Source organism: Vanessa tameamea, chromosome 12 (genome assembly GCF_037043105.1).
Source record: "Vanessa tameamea isolate UH-Manoa-2023 chromosome 12, ilVanTame1 primary haplotype, whole genome shotgun sequence".
Taxonomy (NCBI): Eukaryota; Metazoa; Arthropoda; class Insecta; order Lepidoptera; family Nymphalidae; genus Vanessa; species Vanessa tameamea.
The window spans coordinates 8,997,443-9,014,818 of record NC_087320.1 but is presented as its reverse complement, the minus strand read 5'-3'; the positions used below and the strand labels follow the sequence as shown (position 1 = coordinate 9,014,818).

At 30.3% G+C, this 17,376-nt stretch overlaps 1 protein-coding gene across 1 annotated transcript in view; it reads left to right on the top strand.

Annotated features, from left to right (window-relative positions):
- Positions 1 to 1,654: 1,654 nt before the first annotated feature.
- LOC113393042 (uncharacterized) overlaps positions 1,655 to 17,376 on the top strand; it is a 28,637-nt gene continuing 12,915 nt past the window's right edge. The window contains exon 1 of the mRNA XM_026629737.2: positions 1,655 to 1,841. The gene's annotated coding sequence lies outside the window, so the exon portion shown is untranslated. The remainder of the gene's footprint in view (positions 1,842 to 17,376) is intronic.

The following is a 17,376-nucleotide window of genomic DNA, read 5'->3' as shown; positions in this document are numbered from 1 at the left end:
GTACGATTTCGTTTCGATCTAAAGGTCAAAAGTTATCGTTAAATGGTCATAACATAACATTACTCATTTAAATGTTTGCAAATTGAATACTACGAGATTTCTCACCTAAAGGCGAATATATTTTTCACGGAAACTTTATTATTATGACAGCATGGACGTGATGTAGAATATGATTGAAATGTATAAATTAATTTCAATACTTACAGCCTTTTATATTATGTTTTATAAGTTAATAAAGGTCTAAATATATTCTAGTATATAAATTAGTCTCATGTAGACGACTAATCTGTAGTAATAAAGTAATATTTGCGAAAGTAGCTCTTTATATCGTTATCTTTGTTGCTCTTTCATGGTCCAACTACTAAACAGAATTTGATGAAAATTGGTACCTGAAGGAAGGACATAGTCTATTGCGCAACACCTGACGACTGACTCCTAAAACTCGAGTTAAGACGCAGATTACGCGAATTCCTTCACAACAATAATAATATCAATAATATCCAATCTAACATAGTAATCAAACATAACCTATTTCAATATGATTAATGTTAAAATTAGAGTAACATATAGTTTCAGTAACGAAAAAAAAGGTCGAAATATCAAACTGCGGGAACGTAAGGCGACTAAAGATAATATTCAATAGTGCATTCTTGCCTTATTTTTTTAAAGTAAATTAATGTTGGATTAAATAACATTCATGTCATGGGTAATTTTTATATCTAATTAAAGTGTTATGGAACAGGGTCTCCATACACCAGTACTAGTAGAACTACCAGTAGTATACTAGGTCGACCTTAATGTCCATATGTATGTAGTTATAGATATACGTTAAACGTTTTTTCTTGAGTATGATATATAGATATATATATATGATATGTCGATATGCTCTGAAATAGCATATACCAGAACTACTCAATACATTGAGTGGGTCTTACCTTTTGTGGATGTTCCCAGTCTTCAGTAGCATCAAACGAACTATTGTTTCAATGCTAATGTCTAACTGTGCTTTGCACTACAAGTACACTTAACTATGTTTTGAATTACAAGGGAATTAATAAGGTTCTACTTATTTGACTCTGCTACAATTGGTTTTCTTCCTTTATATATATTTTTTTTTTGGTAATTAAGATAGTCATTGCTACAGATATAAATACAGATAAAAAAATAATGGGACTTTTTTATTATTCTAAAGTGCATAATTTTTAGCAAATCTTCGAAAAAATCCTCTTTAAACTACAATACTCAAAATAATACTTAAACATACCAGCATTACGCATAATGGTATTTAGTTAAGTAAAGCTCTGTCATCTTTCTTCGTCAATCGTTAATGTTAGTTCAATTATAACATGAAGAGAATAATTAATAAAACACCCAATAAACATCGTTTATAAATAATGCCGTATCTTTCTACGTAATTATTCGGCATAAATACTAATTTATGTAACCACTTACAACCATTAACGCGGAATGATACCGTCAGATATCGAGGAACAGCCGATGTTGAACCTGCGTAACCTTCAACGCTGACCTCCCGTTTCATTCATCACACGGCCTTTAATTCCGACTCAATCAGTTCGAAAATTTGGTATGTATGTAGGCAGACTTTCTCCGGGTGAAATGGGTGTGCAGAGAGGGGGCCCGACCTTGTTAGAGGGAGGCTGACACCTGCGCAGTAACCACTTGTCACTCTCAGTCCGGCGCGCGCGCACCGCCGCGTTCGAAAACCAAACGTAATCGCACGTGCCAACCAATTTCGATTTTTTTTTATCTGTGGGACCAATATTATCTGTGAGAACTGTGACCTTGTGTGTGGTGTTCGTTTGAATTAGAAAGATCACACGGTACGTTTTTTGATATTGTTTTTTTTTATTTATGCTAAATAATTTTAGAAGCAGCTAAGGGTGTGAGTTGTACGGTAACAATATATTATCGAAACTTATTTAAAATCTCTTTTTGTTCCCACATATTATGTCAAATAAAAAGAGGAACAATTTGAGACCGATCGTAATGGCTGGAAAAATATATATCTAATGCTTACAATATTCAGAGCAAAACATCAGATTTGTAGGTCAGAGAGACGCATGCTCGCTCTTGCATTAAAAATTAAAAAAGTTTGCTTAAATATGTTTACATAACGGATTAAACCGACTTATCCTAGATCTTTGACAAACATTTTTCGATAGCAATAAATTGCACATACATTCAGCCCTTAAAGTTCATAATGATATTAACAAATTACCGCCCATCCCAGATCTTTAGTATAATAATATATATTATATAATGAATGCAAGTGAACTGAAACTATAAAAATAAATTTTGAAGATTGTAAAAAAGTAGGTTTTTTTATTATGCATATTCCGGACATATTTGTGTTTTGCAAAACTAGGTCTCTGGATCGTAGTAAACCGACGCAACGGTCGTCGCACGCGCATTGCGTAAACAAACTCATTGACATTGAGTGTGCAGTCAGCCTTGACATTCGCCGTTTTGCATGGCTTCTCTCCTATTAATTAATTAAGATATATATAAAATAAGATACATTTTGTGAAATTAAAATCTGGCCAATCGTAACAAACGGTATATAACCACTTAGTTAAACATTTGATTCGTATAATTTATATATCTAACCTATTTGAGCGAGTATATCATTCTATATGACGATGCACTATTTCCTTAGTGTAAATATTATATTTAAATAAAATTAATTTCCTTGTAACTTCGGTCGTTTAAAAAGTAAGTTCTAGAAAATAATCTATATTATAAACTATTTAAAATGTGATTGATTTTGAATAATTTGTAATGATTCCTGTATATTTTACTAGAGTGCGTCTTCTTATTTGAAATGCATTATTAATAAAAGTGTTTTAGGAAATATGTGTATTTGAATTGGTTAATTTTTTTTTGCAAACATCAATCTAGAAGCGGGTGGTTGTTCGTAATAAATTTCAAAGTAAAGTGCGAGCTAAGGTAAAGGGCCATTAAGGGTAGTTTCACACATACATGCCCGTTGCGACCATTATCAGGATTTAACAATTAATGCATGTAATTAGTGCATCACTCTTCGTGCCTTTCCCCCAAATTTTATTTTTAGTGAACGGTAAAATAACTGACAACTTTTTCCCACTTAAATAGCATACACGAGACCTTACATCCTGGACCAGGTATATTAGCTCCCTGTCTAGATTTAAAAGTAAGGCCTTCTATACTGGTGGTTCATTTTATGAGGATTTTGCGCAAACCCGTCAGGTTTAAATCAGCCTACCGCCAGTTGGATTCAGTTATTATTGTTGTATTTCGGTGTAAAATTTGGGCAAGCCAGTGTAATTACTTGTGTTGTGATTACTTTTGATCTCATGATTACGTCATAATTTATTACGTACGTTATGGATTATATTTTTACAGTCATCCTGTGATTGTAAATGGTATACGAATAACAGTCTATCATTCGCAACTACAAAAAAATACTATTGTCTTTATTAGTTTTTATTCGGTAATGTATTATTTGCACTGAAGGTTTACTGTAGTGTAAAATCAACTGATTTTATATTATAATGATTAGCATAAGAATACTAGCATGGCAATATTAAATATGATTGATAATGTTTATATAATATATTATATATTAAATTTGTATAACAATTCGTATATTTACAACAAATTAATAATACTCAATTCTCAGATATTATAAGTATCGTCACGTCTTTATAAACGGTCAACGATCGACTACTTAACGTACGTTCAACCCAAATACGATTGCATTGAAATATGTAACGTATTGTTAAATTACATATATACCTTACACAATGTTTATAATGTTATAATAGAATATGACTTGAATAACTATAAGACACAGTCTTCTAAGCTGCCTCACTTTTAACTGGAACTATTAGGAGTACACTATATCTGTACGTGTACTTGGTCGCATATACAGAGACAAAATTACGCATGGCCTTACAAGTATGAGATAATGGCTATATAATCACAATACTGTACTTAAAAATAACTAGCAATAATAATATTCATTTAGTATTTTTGCGTGATTCGCGTACATACATGACGCGATTAATAGTACTTTTGTATTGACCACTAGCGATTGCATTGTCGAAAAGGTGAACTCAAATATGAAATAAATATAAAATGCAATAAATCTTATAATTTCATATTTATTTTAAAACAAAGTATTACCATTTTTATATAGTTATTTACAATTCATACGAGGTAACCGGAGATGGTTTCATTTAAAAGTTTTAATATGTTAGAACTATTGAAATATTGTCACATATATTTTTATAAAATCTTACAAATATTATAATTTCGAAAGTATTTATTTGCTCGTTCCACTTTCACCGTTCTAACGATGTATATACATAATCCATACGTCCATATATATGTATATGTATGTATAGTCTATTATAACCACAAGAGGACAAAAGACAAGTAAACAATATTTGACATCGAACTGACGCGATACTTTTTACTAGAATAACGTATGATATTCGTAATGAATATTACTATTGGGTCTCCCGCGAAACTTCGCATTTATTCAAAAGTATTTTTAGGAATCTCGATATGACATGACAGGTTTTGTTTTGATTTCATTTCATTGTAAACTGCAAGTAACTCATTTTACATTTGACGCCAAAATTATGAATCCTTATTTAAAAGAAATTTTTAATGTCAAAAAGTATATATTAGTTCAGTTAGAATTGGAGTTTTTCTAAAATCATTTACTTTATTTTTTTTACGTTTTAACGTGAAGCTATCGTGCCATAATCACTGGGACAAAAATCGGCTTACGCTATTAATATAGTATATAAGATTATCGAAAAAATTACGTTTTGCACGACAAAGCTGGTATCGGAGCTCTGGAAGTAAATTTAATGTACAATGTAACATAAGTAATGAGGTGGAATAGTGTTGTTTTATAAATAGAGATTTATTAATCAATAATTATCAACCGTTAGTAGTGTAGAATACAGCTGATCTATTCGTAAATTGATTGACATAGTCTATACAGATACATACGCATACAGATACTTACGCACACATAGAAAATAACGAATAAACTCGTACTGAAATTAACTGGTACAGATTAATAATTATTTTTTGAAAATTAAATGTTCTGTGTTTATTTTTGTAAGCTGTTTTTAACTAAGCAATTCCATTTCACGTCAGCAACACTCGAATCGTTTAGTGCTATTAAGTTTCACAACAGTAAAAATCGATTTAATCAGTGATATAAAATTATTACTGTATTACTAAGAACGTTCTGCGTGGAGAAACAATAAATGCAACGGTTAATATTGTTAAGATAAAAAAAAAAAAATCCATGGCCAACTCTTAGACTAAGCACATTGACCCAGATTGCTTTTTAGGTAAACGTCAAAACATACAACGAATTTTACGATCACGGTCAATTTTGTTTTTGTGTATACAATATACAAATATACAAAATATTTAACAAAATAAGTCGGGATGATAAAATTGAATGGTCTGATTGGTTGATTTGAAGTACAACTATGTTTTTATAATTAATTATTTACATAAAACAATAAGGATACGTTTCAAATTGCATTCCGATAAAACTTTGATTTTTCCTCCACTTTGAAATTTAACCTAAGCTTAATCGTAACTGTGGATTGATACTTTACACGATTATATTTCGATACAACTTCATCCAGCCCCTTCATCATGAAGGGCACCGATTCTATTTCGATACGATTTCGATAATGTTTAGAATATCAAATTGTTAGTAGAATTTTGACCCTGATTAGTTTGCATAACAAAAAACATCGAATGTTATCGATGTTTCAGTAACGATCGTAAAGTTTTATGACGTTACAACAATAATACGCAGTGGCGTCATATTAAGAACTATTGGACATTAACTCACATAGTACGTAGCAATTATAAAACAAAATTAACCATTTACTATACTTAAGCGATTTGATTTGCACGCTTCATTACAAACGCCTCGACTTGTTTGACGCTTCGTTTATATCGATTTTGTAGAGTCCGCAATTTCTCGGTTTTCATGCTCGAATCGAATAAATATTGATCAATTAAGAACGAATTAACGATTTGTCTGGGCAATAATGTTTCGACAACGTTGTTCGCAGATTTTATGTTGGGATAGGCAATTTATTAGCTTCGTGTTCACATTACCCTCAATATTTATATTACAGCGATAACGTAATATCATTATAAATATGAACGGCGTTAACTATATATTGTTTAGGAGGTGATTAATGAAACAATGCGTGTCTTCTTCGTTCGTATGTCAAATCAATGGTGACAGAAAGAGACAGATCAAAGGCCGTTATGATTCTAATCAATTCTGTTTATGATTGTCGATTAATTGTTTATGGTGTTGATTGTTGTTGAGTTGATTATTATTAAAAGTTATATGTTTTCGTTATTTTTACGAGGTGACGGTCAATGACTTGAACTTCACGTGTTTTTGCGATACCAATTCATGTCCTGTGTATACGAATTGACACGATGATATCAAAATATTAGCAATCTGATTTCGTTACTTTATCAGATAGAGAATGTAGTATGAGCTAAGAAAGTAGTGAATTAAACAGATTTTTTGGAAATTTTCGCTTCATCCATTTGGATAATGGTACTTTTACAAGACGAATATAGCGGCTGAGCGCTCGAGTAAATTGAATACTTAAAATCGGTATTCAACGCCAAATTCTATTGTAAAGTTGTAGGTAGTACTTTAATTGTGAGTATTACTCGAGATTAATGATGGAAATTAAACACCATGAGACTGCTATCCTGTCTATTTGTCACAGAAATAAAAAACAGGCTGAAGTAAATTGAATTAAGTGTAATTGAGTAAAATCAACATCAGCGAACATGCCATCAGTCAAGTAAACAGGAAACGTGCATGGCTGCCATGCGCTGGCATTCGGTTAATAGCTGTTTAATCGTTACGTTAATAAGAGAAACTCATCTCCGGCCGGGCCGATGGCGAGCGTCCCGGACGGTTTTTTTGTAGGGCTTTCTCCGCTTAAGGTTATAAATGCTACTAATTATATGTATCAAGACGTTTCATTTGATGTAGTTTTTTCAAAGAAAAATTCGTTTTCATTTTCAATCAAGCTTGGAGCTGTATTATAAGTGACGTCAAATGCTACGTTAGTGTTACTATATCATTGAACTCATATGATTAACCAATCGATACAATAAAATATTAGATGCAGTTCTCACTATGTCAGCATATTGTATACTTACTTACTGAGCAATTTTCATGTAAACTCCTCCGATACCTTTCCTGATTGTATCAGGCAACTAAAAATAAAATAGTGTAGTTCGAATTTATTTAAATGAGATCTAAAAAAAACGTATAGAAAGAGAAAAATAATCATTCCTTTATGTTCTAATTCTATATTTGAATATCTATCAAATATTATACAATATTCAAAATGTATTGTAAAAGCAAACATTGCCATGAGAAACATTAATCTATCATAGCAGACTCACATCGATGTAGTCAGCCAGCCGGTAGAGAAAGTCGAGACGTCGAACAGACACGACAGAATATTATATTGGTGTTAATAGAATATGTTAATAGAATATTCATACAAATTGATAAGAACAAATCGGCGCTAATCAGGTATTTTAGAATACCTAAATTTCTTGTTAGTACTGTTATTTTTGTTTAAGTCTTTTTAGTTCATAAAATAATTTGTACAAATATTTATTTATACAAGTGATCATTTAAATGTAAATGATCGAATTTATTTATAAAACGTTGCAGTCCAATTAGATATTTAATTATACCCAAATGTCTTTTAACAAAATTTACTTTAAGAATTTCATTGAATGACTTAGTATGATAATTTACATATTACCTCAATTCTAAATTAAATGAGTTAAATATTAAATATGACCTTTTTTTTTTGAGTTAAAATAAACGAAATGAAGATTACTAAACAGTGCTTTCAAAACTGTGTATTCGCTTTATATAAAAGTTGTTATTATTTCTGTTATGTAATTATCTTATTTAACTACTAATGACACTATAATAATAATTATTATTACATAGTCCGGCCTAGACTACTTATACATAGCCGTCTGACGTACTGTAAGACATTAATAACTGATCTAATTCAATGACATTTCGACATAAATATTGGACAACATCACATACATTACTCTGATCCCAATGTAAGTAGCTAAAGCACTTGTGTTATGGAAAATCAGAAGTAAAGACGGTACCACTAACACCCAGACCCAAGACAACATAGAAAACTAATGAACTTTTTCTACATCGACTCGGCCGGGAATCGTACCCGGGACCTCGGAGTGGCGTACCCATGAAAACCATGTAGGTTACAGAGTTACACAAACATCTTTAGTTGATTTACATTTGGAACTAACTATTTCGATTTTTAATATTATAAGCATGTACGTTATTTAGTTTAATTTAAGTGGTGGGTTTAAGTACCTTCTCCTTTTAATCAAAAGGTTTTGATACATTTTAATGTAATCTGCTTCAAATACAGTAGTGCTTGTCTTGATTTGAACTAACGACCTTCGGTTCAGATCCACTGAACCATCTATGTTCTTTCTTCTCATAGCAATAATTAAAGTTTAATTAATTAATTAATTGGCGCTGTGGTTACTGAAACGGGTTTTTGCTTCGGTAGATGATGCGACAGTCGCTAATTAATACTTTATAAATACAGGTCATACTTACGGAGTATTCTGCGTTAGTTTTATATTTCCGTACGATGACAGGTGAACGGTGAGTTCTAAAGACGTAACGTCGAATGTAACATCACCGTATATAACCAATGAAGCTTAAAATTAAGACATCTGATTGGTTCTTTCTCCCCGCGGCGATCAAATGATTGGTGTAAAAAAGCAAGATGACAAGGTTTCTAGGAACGTTCAACCGCGATGGTTTCTGTTGTCAGTCATGACAAATGGAATGGAATTTTCAATTGAATCAACAACCGTGTCAAGTACTGCGGTTAATATTTTTAATTATCATCTTCAATTCAGAGGTGGCTTTTGTATCAATAGCTTTAGGAAAGTATGAAGTAATGTTGGCTTAAATAAGAACTTGTGTTTTTTGTTGAATACTATAATAATTATGTTGACAATTTTTAATTACTCTGCAGTTCTTTTCAACATGAGTTAGAAATTTATTTTACGAATTAATTAAATCTATCACAAATACTTTTTTTAATATCGATTATTTTTACTAGTTGTTAAATACATTAAACTAAAAACTTTGTTAAATAATACATCTTGAACAATAATAATAATTAACGCACAATAAATTAATTTAATTACTTATGTAGGATTATAAAATATTTCGCGCTGAAAACTTATTGATATACTATTTAAAATGTTCGTGCGTGATGTCGAGAATTTTCTAATGGTATTTTATTTAGACTTATTTTATTATCATTCTTTTTTTTACTATCCACAATAATATATCGATACATGTAAAAACATGTAGCTTGAATAAATAATTTATAACCATAAGCATATTTCAAATAATTATCTCCAATAAATTAAATTAATTTTTATATTCCACAGTTTACCAGGGAAAGAGATTTCCAGTTTTAGTGACATATTATTAATATGTTAAACGGGTACCTCATTAAATCACCTTGACATTTATAATGTGTAGGTTCAGGCATATAAATAGAGAAACGGGTCAGCCTCAAGTGACCTATATAGCTATCGCCTTCAATAGCCTTGCTACAAGCGTTAAGCGTTTTTAATCGATAATGCTGACAGAACAGTATTCGTGACACTCAAATGAATCGATATGGTACCAATATGTAACAACTAGATGAATTTAATCGTGAAACTTGGATTATCTAATTAATTTGGATAGTATTAAAATATTTATAGATAACGGCTTTACTTAGCTGAATAATAAATTACGTGAAATATTTTCTTAAAATACATCAATCCTACGTTTCTATCGCCTGAATTTAACTTAATGTGGGTTCGAATTCAGGGTTTTCTTTTCTATGCTTGATTTTTATTTTGATTTCGTAATGTACTCGTCGTTGAACAAACATCACATGGAACTAAAAAATGTGTACAAACTTTACAATACTTAAAGCATTTTTTTTATCGGAGGAAAACTCTAAACCTTGATAATAAGTCTCGTCGAAGCCTTAGCTCAATATTTACAGACTATTACTCAATTCAAAATTTATTTTAGAATTTAACTAAATACAATTACACAATGTTCGTAACTCGTAAAGCTGTATTTTTTAAGAAAACTTTTTTTTTAACAAGTTCTATTGTAACTTTGAAACATTTCTGCACAAGTCAAGGGGAATAACATCGTTTTTTAATTGCCATATATTTATCAGATCCCTTACATTTATTAACGAAAAGTTAATTAATAATTATCATTAATTCATTACCTTCATATATAATTACAAAAACTAATTCTTGCTGTTTGTATTAAACGTTTTGTATCTCAATTTATATTTGGTTCAGTTACTTTCGTAACATATAAAAGAGGATTTATACTTTTTATATTAAGAATAAACTGTAAATTGCTTGCTTTAAATTTAATAAAATACATCATTATTTCTTTCAGTGTTCTCGGTTAGATGTTATGAGATATCATGATGTATAAAGATCACATCATAAAAATCATATTTTTTTTATTAAATGGTGCAACATAATTGAAATGTCAGACAAAGGTAAAAAATAAAAAGGTCTGATAGCGACTTAAACACAAATAACATACTAATATTAAAGAGGTACTTTTTTATGTTTTTCGTTTTTAAAAATGCAAATGGTATGCAACTTCTATACTATTTAAAGATTAGGGTGGACATACACACACGGCTTTACATCTTTGTTGATTTTTTTCATTATGTTAGCGTAGTCGGAGGGAAAATTGTCTGTCTGGGCGAAGCGAACACGCGTCAAATGATTACCGAAACACAAAATTATGTGTAAAATTAGTATATATGTAGCGTGTCGGTGTAATCTATATTTTTATTTCTTGTTTCATTGAACATTCGTTTTATCGTGCTATGATCAAAGTATAATTAACATATTTAATATGCTAAGTTAAAGGTGCCACCTAAATAATTGTCTACGAAGACATTTATAACTATTAACCGTTTGAATATTTGAGCTCTTTCTTTTATATAAGTGAATAATTAAGTATAAAATGACCCAGTTTGTCTGCAAAAAATACATATATTAATACGTAAAAATAAAATAATTTAGACATGTATTTTTGGACAGTAAGAATGTCGATGTCGTAGGGTTTTAAGGTGTGAGTTTACACACACATACACAAAAATTATAAATACCAAATAATTCAAGGTAAATGTGGAATTAAAAATAACATGATCGAGATAAACGACCTTATTTAAAAAAAAATAACTCTATTTATAAACGGACCATAATAAATGTTTTGCATGGTTTTTTGTACATTTATATTCGTATATTTAAGTAGTTGCTATTGTATAAATGTATTGTAGCCCAAATGAACATCTAACTTAGTACAATAAAGTTGTTAAGCCATGATTTCCAGCATCAATAAAAGTCATAACTCTGAAAACGTCGTATAGTAAAATGAACCATGACTTAACGAATTAAGTTGTCATTTCGATTGTATAAACTTTTTTTCGTGAGATAAAGGGAAAGCGTCCATTGAAGCTTCTAATTGGCATATACAAACGATCTTTTGTTATTCAATAGAGCCAGTGTATGGACATATTTCACACAGATCTAAAACTTTTATCACAATTGAAATCTAAAGTGAAATTTGAATGAGAAGACTTAGCGAACATTCGCACGTGCTTTTTACGAGTGCAGTAATGAATGTTAATTAGGCACATCTAGCAATGGATTATACTTTTTTACTCAACGTGGTACAAAATTCTAAAATACTGAGAAGTAACTTCTTAATCTATTAGGATTATATTGCGGGCTGTTCGATTGTTAAACTATCATTCCTCCCCTGTAAAATTAAAATTTCTAAAAATACCTTCTTAGTAAGTTAGTAGAGTCTACGTCGGGATAGAAGTAACTATGCTAAATTTCAAGTCAATTGTATCTGTAGTTTTAGATATCACGTGATGAGTGTAATTCTGATTACACATATAGACAGTGAGATTCGTGTTATTCGTAAATTGTATATACTAAGCAGGGCTTTAAGGTTCAGTGGAAAGAAACCGTAGCTCGTAAATGAAGGTGCGGAAACAAGCAAGCGTAATTTTCTTTTAACACACTACTTTTTGTTCTTACATTCTCGTCCAATGTCTCTTACTCGGTGAAGAAAATTGAATGGTTCAAAATTTTGCTATTACAATATCGTGAAATTTTTTAAGCAGGTTTACTTCCTGACCTATTCTGAATGATCGCACTTGCAAGATATGAAGTATAGCTTATTAATGGTATTTCATTTATATCTTAGAAACGTGAATTAGTAAGGCCTTTTTTTTCAAAACATATATGAAATAAATGATGAAAAGCATGAAGTTAATAGAAATTCGTTGATTTCCAAGCAAGATGTAAAAATGTATATAATTTTAGATGACGTAAAACAATTACCAGTTTTTCTTGATATATTGCTATCCGTTGGTAATTTTACATTTTATTTCATTTTGTAAGATGTAGATTTAAATGTACTGAGTAGAAGAAGAGGTCTGTGAACCCAATTTTAACACAACAGTGAGGATGTACGAAATATAAAACAACATTTTAGTGGATTAGTTAAAATATTGCAACGAATTTGAGTTAAATTTGATTTTCTTTGTAATTTTCTCTTGTTATGTATAATAATTGTGTTAAATTTTATCACTTTCATCTTGTAATGTATGTATTGTGTGTATATTGCTATCGTTGTTTCTATATTTGCACCATATTTTTTTCTGTTTAACTTAACGTTGACTGGAAGAGAATGCCTTTTAGCATACATGTATTATGCAAAAATACTGTACTCTGCGGGCACTAGCGAGTATAATGAAAAACAATGGAAACATTTCATACATAAGGAACACGTAGGTTGGGTTAATTAACAAATGACTAGATACCTTACATTAAAAACTAATTGAAGCTTTAAAATATTTAAAGCCCTACCAAATTAATCGATTCTTAAATTCAAAGGACTCCTACGAAGGATAAACACTTAAAATAAAAAATATGATTGAAATCTCCGATACTGCTAATTAACATCTAGTTATGTACATGTCATTTTTGACATGCGCATGTTCGCTCGCTCAATCAAATATCAAGGCGCCCGCGCTTTGCCGCGCGGCGAGCTTTTGATAGTGATGTTCCATTGGCTTATCGAGAGGTGTGTTTTTAATTGGAAAGTACCACTGAATGAATAATAATTTGAATTTGGAATATATTTAAAAAATAAAAAAGAAGAAATATTTATAAATATATCAGAAATGTACAAGATATACATTTGTAAACGTTAGTATCATTACCCAATTATCATATCAGAATGTTTCATAATTGCGGCACAAATATTACAAGGCACCGCTCACCTACCAATGCCATTATTTATATATATGATTATTATATTATCATGTCTGACCGCGCCCACTATAGGGGTGGTCGGGCCTCAAATACCAGCTCATTTAATAGACACTTATAAACATCGATATCGACATTGACTTGGCGTAAAACATCGATACTCGTAACACTAATTAGTCGGTGAAAGTTACCGACCGACTGACCACAATCCGATCCAAACCCGATGTTTCGGCGGTACCGATTTTAGATCGATTCTACTTTCGTTTTTCGGCTACTCTCTTAACGTTCACTAAATTGATTGAAACTCTGATTTATTTCGTTCAATACAGAATTATGCTTGATTTAAATATGCTATAATTACGTCTTGTAATATTGCCAAGATAAAAAATAAACGCTTTACTTTTTCTATTCGTGTGATCTAAATCTTTTCAGCATTGTTTTGGGTAGTTTTTATGTTTTCTTCTATAACAATCAATATAGGTTGGAGTGTTAGATAAGATTAATTAATTGTTTCATTTGATTGAAATTTTATTCTCAAATTGCCAATATTTTATTTCGATTATTACAGTAAGTATACAGCTATTGTATCAAAGTTTATCCTTATCCTTCAATAATATTAGTAAGTTCTCGAAAATTCTAGAATGTATTGAATGGATATTAGTTATTAATATCATTCACGTTATTTTCTAATCGCCGGAGATGACCCGGCTATGTGTGTCACGGGGTCTTTGCGTTTATAACGCAACGGGTTCCCAAGTCATTGTCTGCAATAATTAATGTTATGACTGTTAGCTTCCTAGGATTGCATGTGAATTATAATGCTATATGGGAATCGCGATTTGTTATATTGGTCGTGCGCGAAAAAATTTTTAAAGCATATTATGTTTTATAGCAGTGCAATTTGTTCCTCGTACTAGCATTTAAATGTAAACACATAATTCGATAGACACTTTATTATAATTGCGTATTTTGTAATAACTTTATAACGGGAAATAAAATATTTTATTATTTTTGATTCTGTACGCGATTATACAACTGAATATTATGTTAAAATACACATGTTGTTCCTCGAATGACAGTATAATGTATATTGATCATTCGAAATTTGAATTTGAAGTTTTTATTGTATTTTTATTGTATTTGAATTAGAAATTTTAGGTAATATATTTTTTAAAAAACTATTCGAAAACATTTTAATAAAGTATATATTATAATAATTTAACATTTGTGTTTGTGAAATCTAGATTATTTTAATTTATTTTATGAACAGAATAGATACTACACAATTTTAAAAAAAATCCTTATAGTTCGTTGACCGTCATGACCATCATTTCGTGCGTACGATCTGTCAAAAACTAGTCATTAGGTAGGTATACCCGTCTCTTTCTATCGCAGGCCTCAACTCTTACACATGAGATGTAATACGAGCCTTAACATCTTTGGACGGTGAAAGTGTAAACAGTACGAACGCTTTCATTTAAGAGTATTTTGTTTGCTCTTACAATATGTCAGATTATTATCATATATTTAATTGGCATTTTTAAATGGTACTCATTCATGTATAGTATTATAAGTAAATGTCCAAAGATTTTTTTATAAGTAAATAAAAGAACGTGAGAAGGAAATTTTTGAAATGAGTGACGTTTTATTTTTACAAAAAATATTTTTATTTTATGTTTTTTTTGCGTATAAATAAACATCGCAATTATAAAATATATAATTTATAATGTTGGTATGTTTTAATTAAAGAACGCGTTTAAAAATTACCTGTTATATATTTTCAGCTGTATAACTGTATATTATATTTTAACATAAATAATTATAGTGATATTTTGGGAATAATTCCTAACGGATAAAATATGTAGATTCAGCGGTGAATATAAATTAAAACTATTTTTTTTAATATATATATATATACAATTCTGTACCTAATCATAGCTATTTTTGTATAGTAAAATATTTGTGTCTGTGTATATTTAAAAATCGAATTTGATATACGAATGTATAATAATAATTAACGATGAAATTGTATACTTCAATTATATAAATACGAGAAATGTTCGTGAAATCCAATCCCCATTCATCAATTTGAATATAACGTACATATTTCAGTCGGCGTTCATTGTCACAATCAACTCTTACTCTCGTTTCGGTTCAATGCACCGAGGTTAAAGATACCACGCGATTGTGAGCCAGTGATACTGCGTCTGCGTCCTGTCTACTTTAGTATAGTATAGAAAGACGTAAAAACCGTACAATAGTTTTTAAGACGTGGATTCCTTTTTGTTTGTTGAAAACATTTCCAAAAAAATAGATTAACGTTAAGGTTAGAGCACTTTACAATAATTTTTAGATGTTTTGTACTAGCCTAGTAGTAATAGCCGAGGCTATGCAATTGATTTTTATAAGTAAAGTCATCTTTAATTGAGGTTTACGTTTCATAGCCACTGAGCCATCTCGGTTCCTACCAACAATCTCAATTTCACAATATCAGGCTGCTCCTGAAAATTTCTCGACAGATAATCTCAAATTATTGGCTCGAACCTTTACCTCGGAATCTGCGGGATTTAGCAACGAGACGTTGTTCAAATTATTATAGTTTCAATCAATCCCATAAAACTTTTGAGCACACAAACAATATACATTATTAATGAAATGATAAACTAATTTTAGACGAATAATAATCGAAATAATTACTTATTTAATTAATTATTTAAGGTACTGAATTAGTGTATGAATAGAAAATATATATTAAGTGCAGATTAAACAGATGCTTTTGTTTTCTTCTTCTTTATTCTTGGCTGTAAATAAATGATACCCTAAGGTCTATATCGAAGGCCAAGGTTCCATATGCGCGAAAAAAGGTGTAAACTACGTTAGGGAATGTTATTTATGCAAGTCGTGTCTTTAATTTTTAATATCCATCACCCTTTCGAACCAAAATAATAAATTAATATATCTCATAAAATTTCGAAAGTATATAGGATATCCGCTTTTTGGTCGCAATACTTTTAATTTGTAAAACGGTAGCTAGGCTGGCTGTAAAAACCGAAAATCTACAGCTACATTTTAAATCAGTCAAAAAATGTTATATTCGACTGTATTATCTATTTAAATACAAAATGTATGTCTTCTTACAAGAAAGCCAAACGACAATGAATAATCATTAATTGTATGCGTGCGTAAAACATATGCTCGTATCTTTTATCTTTTATTTTTTATTTTACAGTAAATGTCTCCAACGCCGTTTAATGGCGCATGGCAATTTAACTTGCGCACGCTCTAAAGTATCAGCGTAAAGTGCCACAACAATCTTCGAAGCGCTTAATGAAACAAAACAAGACTTATCCACGTGCATTTAAAATTGTACCTTTAGATAAAGATACAGGATCTAAACTTCTTTGCAATTAAACTGGATTTAGTGGTTACATTCAAAAATTGAATCATAAAATTGTTATTTGAAATAAAGCCTTAAGGAAGACTGTGTACAATTTAAATTGAATTGTTTGTTTATTACGTTATTATATTTAATTGTGGTTATAACTGTCAAGATTACATGTCGTGCTGTATTCGAATTTCAGAGTTGTATCAATGAAGTCAATGAGGAGCTACCCGTCGCTAATTGAATGATATTGATAATGGAACCTTCAAAATTAAAGCGCGCCTTTTCATATTTATTGCGATAAGTTTATCAATAAAAATGTACGGATTAAAAGGAAATCTCGAAGATGCTGTTAACGAATCCAAATATCCAAGTAAATGAACATTTAATATGCAGTTAATGCATATGTGGCAATAAATCATTGGTTTATCCGATACTTGGTGACAGAGCTTCGTGCAAGGTTTTGGATAGATACCACTAACTCATCAAATATT